Raw genomic sequence first — 8,788 nt, 5'->3', positions numbered from 1 at the left:
TAAAAATGGGATGCAGAAGTAAAAAAAAGAGTTCTCAGCTAAGGAGTATCTAATGGCTGAGAAGTACCTAAAGAAATGCTCAACATCCTAGCCATTAGGGAAGTGCAAATCAAAACAACCCTGAGATTCTACCTCATACCAGAGAACTGCTTAAAAAGGGTAAAAGTCATCCCAGAATTTAATTAAATTCCCTGGTTGTACTAATTAAAGCTATTGAGGAAAAGGAAAGCTAACAACCAAATTTGCCTCAAAGAAAAATATGTCTTCCCAGCAAATTCGGGTGGTAGGCAGACTGGGATCTGGAATGTTTCTGGTGCCAGCCTCCATAAGACCTGAGGACTGCATGCTATCATGAATAATCAACTTCTAAAAATTTCCATAAGAAAAATGAGTTATGCTATGATAACCTTGCAGATGTAACCCTGTCCAAGACCCATATTCAGGAAATGACATAAGCTTCTCAGACAGTGGGAAAGACTATACTCATATCTAGAAACAAAATTATGTGTGGTGCTATTTAATTATTCATTTAATTACTCATTTAAGTTACATGACAGTATGGAAACAAAACATGTTCACGCACATGTGAAAAAAAACTAAATGGAGTGTGGGAAATTCTTATGCAAAATAAGTGAATTTGAAACTTCCATTAATTTGTCATAGAACTGTGACTTTCTTGTCTTATCTGCTATGATCAGTGGCTTCCATCATAGTTCCAAGTCCAGAGAATACTATAGCAGGAGGACATGCAAATAAGCCTTCTCTGTGCCCATGAAAACCAGCCCTGCCCTTACACTGTTGCTCTGACAGAAGAGCCCAGAACTGGATTCCCAAATCCACTCAATCAGTGATCAGCACTGAACACAGACCACTGGCCATGGACTTCAGGCTCAACTTGGTTTTCCTTTTTTTTTTTTTTTTTTTATTTTAAAAGGTAATTTGTAGAGATGGCATTCTGTCTGTTTTGTGAACATGAGGAATAGAAAAATTTCTTTTGTTTCATTATTTTGTTTAGTTTTCTTAGTAACAGTTTTCTGAATTGCATTCATTGTTTGAAGGTGTCTGGTGTGAGGTGCAGCTGGTAGAGTCCGGTGAAGGCTTAGTACAGACTTGAAGTTCCCTGAAACTCTCCTGTGTAGCCTCGGGATTCACTTTCAATAAGTATGACATGCGCTGGGTTCACCAGGCTCCAAAGAAGGGTCTGGAATTGGTTGCAATCATTTATTATGGTGGTGATAACAAGTACTATGCAGACACAGTGAAGGGTCAATTCACCATCTCCAGAGAGAATTCTAAGAACACCCTGTACCTGAAAAAGAGCAGTCTGAGGTCTGAGGACACGGTCATGTATTACTCTGCAAAACACAGTGGGGAAATGTTTCTGAGAGCTCAAACACAAATCTCCTGTAGTGCATGCACTCAGGACCAGCTGGGGGCTCAGAGAGAACACAAAGCTCCTATTAGCTGAGTCTTAGCAGTCTATTCAGAAAGACCTGGAGTTAGGGAGGTCTGGAATCCTTGTGTCTAGGTTGCCTCACTAAAAGAATTCTGTCTACAAGTACAGGGTGTAGAAGACATTGTAATACACAAATGTCCATTCAAATTTCTGTTTACCTGTATAACATGTGTTTTGTATTCATTTACTTATTACAGTGTTTCTGTCTCTCTATGTAGATCTGTATTTATTTTGCCTCTCTATCACATGTTAATATCTCTCTGTCTCTCTCTGAATGTGTCTCTTTATATTTCTTTCACTCTCAGTGTTTGTGTGTGAGTGACTGTGTGTGAGTGTGAATGTGCCTCTGTGTGTGTGTGTGTGTGTGTGTGTGTGTGTGTGTGAGTGTGTGTGTTTACAAGTTGAGATGAGATGACTTCTATCAGTCTACATAATAACACTGAAATAGTCCATACATGGGCCTGGATCTTCCTATGGCTACCATACCCACCTTCTTTCTAAATATATACAGCTAACAGAGATACTTGGGATTATGTGGTAATAACTTGAAGCACAGAGTTATAAAATCAGTCCCCTTATAGATGACCTTTAAATGTAGCATCACTTCTGACTTGAACAGAAAAATCAGAGCATCATTTGGGGCAGAAGTTGTTCTATTAGAAGACCATGATTAGAACCTGAAGAAACAAAGAAGTCTGAAGATAGTGAAGCCCTTGATTCAGTGCAGAGAGTCAGTAAGACTCCCTGGTAGGGCACCATATAGGATTTAAAGGAAAACAGAAATAATTAAGGGCCAGTACCCATGAACCTGATGATGGTCGCTCTTTTCACATCCTCACATGTGTGCTAAGCAACAGACCTGATGCGCTGTGATGCTGGTAATAAAATTTGTGTAAGAATTGTGAATTGAGTCATGAGGCCAAGGTAACTGATGATACTCACCGAGCTTCAATTTGCTGCAAACAGCTCTTAACCCACTTAATGGGTAACATCTCTTTTCTTTCCTCCTGTTTCTCTTTATCAATTAAGCTTTTGACCCCTAGAATTTTATGAGTCAAATGATTTTTTGTTTTAACACATTAATCCCTTTTCTTACCCCCAGAATTCTAAGAATCTTATTTATACTGCTGTCCCAGAAACATAATGTAAACAATTCTTGGCTCATTCTGAGTTGTGGTTCCTCAACAGAAGTCAGGTGTGTAACCAAGTACCTAAATACAACATTCTTCTCAATGGCGTTCTAGGAACATATGGATGGTGTCACTATAAAAGAGTAGGTGGGTATTGGAAATCAAGGGGTGATGTTTGTTCAATAAAAACATGAAGTGTCTCTAAAAACTGCCTAATTTGTCAGATTTTCAGGCTCTTCTTTTCCCTGTAATGACAGAATATCTCTCTCTGCAACATATTGGTATGATGTGACTTCTAATCAAAAGGGAAAAAGAGAGTTCTGGACTCATTGGTTCACTCATCAGCCCGATAATTGGAAGACGCTCCAGTAACCACCACACGTTCTTCTATACATTGATTCTACATTCTCTGTCTTGCTGTGCCATCATCAGCTCCATCTCTGTGTGTGAGGACAGCATTTCTAAGAGGGAGGGGAGGATTGAGCATTTTGCCTACTTCAGCATCACAACTACAACTAATCAAGTGAATGAATACTCACTAGAAAGAGTGATCCACACAGGCAGAAGCCTGAGATTGACAATTTCTCTGATTTCATCTCAGTTTCCACCAGACTGTTCTTAATGGTTTCTGAAACTTTTACTTCTTGATGTCTTCTGAGAGTCAAAACCCAAAATTCTTGTAATCTCTGTAATTTGTAATGTAGATGTGTGGAGGTACACAACAATGCAAAAGAAGGAGGACCATGAGGAACCACAGAGCATAGGGTGGTAGATTGCAGCACTAAAGCCAATTAAAAGAGGAGTAAAATGTCACTAAATCCCGGTATTTCCATAGAGGCTACAGCAATAGGGCTGAGTTGGTTACACATATAGAACATCACTACTACCTTGAATATGTCCTCTTCAATCTTGTTCAGTGGTGAAAGGAGCGCTAGAATGTGAGTTCATCACCAATGTTTACTTCTCTGCAATTTCACAATGGTCACCTCATCCACTCTGGGTCACATTTCACAGGACCTTATTAGCAGAAAGGCAAAGGAGAAACATGTTGTCATTTTACAAGAGTCTGTAAAAATACATACTTGACCTAAGTGCTATTTGAGCAGTATAAGTGTTTGTGTTTTTGGCTTTCAGACTGAACTAAATAGAGAATGCTTTCTATTTTTCTTTGATTTTCTGTGCATACTGAGGGATGGACAGCCAAGGTTGTAGACATGTATCTAAGAAGGAGTTTCCAGCACTGGCCACACTCAGAGATCATCTGCCATCAAATTTACAAGACGGCTTTAAATAGTCTTGAAAACACTAGGTTAAATATATTGTCAGCCAAATATGAAACCTGTGCAATAATTCAAAAAGTTATCACCGGGAAAGGGACCTCCCTTGAGGAAATTCCTCCATGACATTCAGCTGTAAGGCATTTTCTCCATTAGTGGTAAAAGGGGAGGGCCTCTTGTAAGTAGCACCATCCCTGTACTTATGGTCTTGGTTCGATAAGAAAGCAAGCTGAGCAAGACAGGAGAAGCAAGCCAGTAAGTAACATCCCTCCATGGCCTCTGCATAAGCTCCTGCTTCCTGACTTGTTGAGTTCTAGGTTAATACAACATGAATGCAGGCAGCATATGCCTGGTAAAACAACTGACAAAGAGAAAGATGAAGTTACAGGGATCATATCGAGAATTTATAGATGAAAAACAAGTCATTTGCTGCAAATCGAAATATTTCTGAATATCAAACATGGAGCTCTAGAAAGACATTGACTTAAAATGTTTAATTTGTAAGCCTTTATAAGGATTGAGGACAGTGTTCTCTCATGAAAAAGTATAATACAGAATTATCCCAAGTGTTAGCTCATAGAGATCAAGTTCTGCTAACCTTGCAAGGGAGGTGTGACCTTGTTCAAAATATCAGGTAGGATTCATGTCCAGACAAGACAAAGGGAAAGATTGAGTTCCTATATAGAAACACAACTGTGTGTAACAGGTTTTTATTTTCCTTTCATACTAAGGAGATAGAATATATATTAAATCAAGTTCTATGAACATGCACAAGAGAAAAGGAAATGCAGTGTGTTGGATGCTTAACAAAGAAAATATGACTATGAAACTGCAGTACTGTGTTAAATTCTATAACTGTCATCATTTTATTTGATATTTTATATCTTCTCTGAGCAGTGTTTCCTGCCAACTTTCCAACTGTAGAACTTGTAATAGAGAGAGCAAGAGGACATGTAAATATCGCTTCCCTGATAACCATGAAAACCAGCCCTGCCCTAACGCTGCTTGAGAAGAAGGGTCCAGCCCTAGGTAACCAGCTCTTGACATTCCCTGATCAGCACTGAACACAGATTATTCTCTGTATACTTGAGTCTCTGCTTGATTTTCCTTGTATTTATTTTATGGTTATTTAAATGTACTTGACAGAGATGAGATTTTGTATTGTATGGACAGGAAAAAGGCAAAAATTGCTTTTCGTGACAGTTTTCTGACCAGCATTCTGTGTGTTTGCAGGTATCAGTGTAAATTGCAGGCAGAGGAGTATTGGGGAGGCTTAGTGAACAAAAAAAGACCATCAACCTCTACTGTGCAGCATCTGGTTTCACCTTTGGGGACCGCAATTGGCTCTCTGCATACCTGATGTGATCAGCAGGGTTCTGCAGAGCTCTGGCTCAGATACAGCAGCCAAAGAGTGCCTCTAATGCAGCCACCACTGCCAGGCAGTGGGATGCAGTGGGCAGCTAAGAGCCAAGGCCAACTCCACTGAGCAGGAAGTGGCTGCACTAGGCTTGAGTAGCTACTAGCAACATAAACTTCAGGAGACAATAGTCTTACCTGGAGTGGTACAGCTCAATAAGACAAACACTCTCAAGCAATCTTTGTTAAAATGACTAGTATACTTTCTTCCTTGTACAGAGGATCTTTTAAACATTTGGTGTAGATTGGGATCTTAAATCAGATGTTTCCTGAAGGCTTTGTATTAGATGTTATGGATGATTCATCATCATGTAGAAGGATGTCAGATATTGTCCAGATGTGACTGATTGTCTCATTCCTCTCCTTGGGGTGTAGGGGTCATCTGTTCTAAGACACGGACCTGGACAGGTATGTTTTAATTCCTACAATCCTCAATTACGATAATTGCTGCAGTTCCTGAATTCACTGAACATTACCAGGTTTTCTGTCTTGTGACACAGTCCACTGCCCCACATGACATGGCCTGGGTCCTCCAAGATCCAGGAAAGGGCTGGGATTGAAACCTACATTAATAGTACTAGTACTTGCATCAACTATGCCAGAAACCTTGAAGGGACAATATCCCCAAGGGGCACTGCCAAGAACACCTTGTACCTAGAAATTAGCAGTCTGAGATTTGAGGACATGGCCATGTAGTATTGTGGGAAAGACATAGTGAGCGAATGTCACTGAGAATCCAGAAACAGACCTCCCTGCAGGGAGCTCAGAGCATGCAGGGGCTTTGAGAGCTTGCAGAGTGTTGCTGTCACCTCTCCAACCTGAATATGTCCATGCAAAGAAAACACAACTTGATTACTATGAATACTAGCTCACGCCTAGACTGGAAGATCTCCCACTACACTATCCCATTCCCCAGCAGTGAAATCCCTCATAACTTGCGGTTTCTTCATGCTATGTGCTTCAGCTCCATCTTTCCTCCTTCTCCTCAGAACTCCTCTCTCCCTCCTCTCCCGCTTCCCTGCCCCTGCCCAATCACTGACTCTCGCGTTTATTTTACAAATTAAGTGGGGAGGCGGTTCTGATGAGGTCACCTGAGTCCTGAATAGAGACTAGGCAGCCATCCTCCTTGCAGCAGAATTACCATGAAAATACAGATAACTCCTGGGCAAACCACACAGCAGAACTCTGAGTTACAGAGAGTTAGAAGTTCAGACAGGCATTAAAGAATGGACTCCTTTGTTTCTGGATTCACTCTACACATACGCTGTGCAGTATTCCTGGAAGTATCTACAATCTTATTGAAATATGCATTTTCAACTGTGGTATATATTTTCATGTTAATTTATTATACTGCCTGTCTTTAGAGCCTCCCTTTCCCCTCGGTGTGTATGTGTGTGTGGGTATCTGTGCTCACTCTATCCATCTGCACCATGTATTTTAAGACAAGTTCTATCATTGAGCCTGAAAAATCACACACTGACTAGAATGTTTGGACAGCAAGCTCCTGTGGTTGCTCTGTCCTCACACGTCATGGATTGGATGACTGGCTGGCTGCCGCACCCAACTCTTTGTGTAGGCATAGAGAACTAAGTTCGAATAAAAGATCCCATGCAATGTTCCCTGTTTAACAAGAACTTGAACCACAGATATTTTCACAGCTCCATTATAATTGATTTTAAATGTAAGATGTGCTCTGACATGAACACAAGGCAGAGGTGATTCCATGATGTGACCAGCATCAGTTCCAGAAGAAGCAAAATGAACCAGAGATGGTAAACCCTAAACACAGAGCTGCTCAAACACACATCAGTCTGAAGGACAAAGTGCTGTCTGTTTGATTCCTCATTCAGTACTGGGAGTTAGGCTAATGGTAGAGCTCTTGTGTAGCATTGGTAAGACCTTAATTCAAATGGTAATGTTGCAAAATGGCATCCCTCATTTTAATTGATAAATATAACTTTAGAAAAATCACTACTCTATGTTAAAGATGAGGCCTCTGTTTCATCCAAGAGATCAGGCTATTTTTCATATCCATAGACTTAAATGAGTTGATCTCATGGCATGAGAGGGAATAGCTGTCCCTAGGTTAGGAAGCACAGATATAAAGTGTTTGAGATGAAACAGAGTCAGATGGATCACAAGAGTTCAGATCATGTGATAAACCATCCCACCCGCTTCTCAGCTAAGTGCTGAAGGTCAACTCAGATACTCCTTCTAGGAGCAGGTGCCATGCACCTGAGTAATCTTCAACCTTAGATTTTATTATTACACCTTGTACCTACTAATAAGAATTGTAATCTATAACACAAATATATACATTAGATAATGATTTTTATAACTGAAAATGTATTGACAATTACAGATTTTTAAATCTCTCTTTGTCAATATGAATGAATGCCATGAAACTAATCCCTTGAATATTTATAAAAGGGTGTAGGTTAAGTAATTGAGCAAGTTTGGGGAAAGGAATGATTCGGGAAGGGATGAAGAAAGCAAAAATTATGATCACAACATATTGTATAAAAAGATATCCTTAAATTTATTTAATATTTTTTGATTAATTTTATTCATTTTTATGGTTCTTTTTTTCGGAGCAGGGGTCATTTATTTTTTTAACAATTACATTTATTTTTTATCTTTATTAACTTGAGTATTTCTTATTTACATTTCGATTATTATTCCCCTTCCCAGTTTCTGGGCCAACATCCCCCTAACACCTACCCCTCCCCTCCAATAAGGGCATCACCTCCCCATCCTCCCCCCATTACCAACCTCCTCCCAACAATCACATTCACTGGGGGTTCAGTCTTGGCAGAACCAAGGGCTTATCCTTCCACTGGTGCTCTTACTAGGCTATTCACTGCTACTTATGAGGTTGGAGCCCACGGTCAGTCCACGTATAGTCTTTGGGTAGTGGCTTAGACCCTAGAAGCTCTGGTTGGTTGGCATGGTTGTTCATATTAGGTCTCGCGACCCTTCAGCCCTTCCAGACCTTTCTCTGATGCCTTCAACGGGGGTCCTGTTCTCAGTTCAGTGGATTGCTGCTGGAATTCGCCTATGAATTTGCTGTATTCTGGCAGTGTCTCTCAGGAGAGATCTACGTCCGATTCCTGTTAGCCTGCACTTCTTAGCTTCATCAATCTTATCTAATTGGGTGTCTGTATATGTATGGGCCACTTGTGGGGCAGGCTCTGAATGGGTGTTCCTTCTGCCTCTGTTCTAAACTTTGTCACCCTATTCCCTGGAAAGGGTTTCTTGTTCCCCTTTTAAAGAAGGAGTGGAGCATTGACATTTTGGTTATCCTTTAGTTTCATGTGTTCTGTGCATCTAGGGTTATTCAAGCATTTGGGCTAATAGCAACTTCTCAATGAGTGCATACCATGTGTGTTTTTCTGTGATTGGGTTACCTCATTCAGGATGAAATTTTCCACTTCCATCCATTTGCCTATGAATTTCATAAAGTCATTGTTTTTGATAGGTGAATAATATTCCACTGTGTAGATGTACCG

Source organism: Rattus norvegicus, chromosome 6 (assembly GCF_036323735.1).
Source record: "Rattus norvegicus strain BN/NHsdMcwi chromosome 6, GRCr8, whole genome shotgun sequence".
Classification (NCBI taxonomy): Eukaryota; Metazoa; Chordata; class Mammalia; order Rodentia; family Muridae; genus Rattus; species Rattus norvegicus.
The sequence above is the reverse complement of the archived record's forward strand: the minus strand, read 5'-3'. Positions refer to the sequence as shown.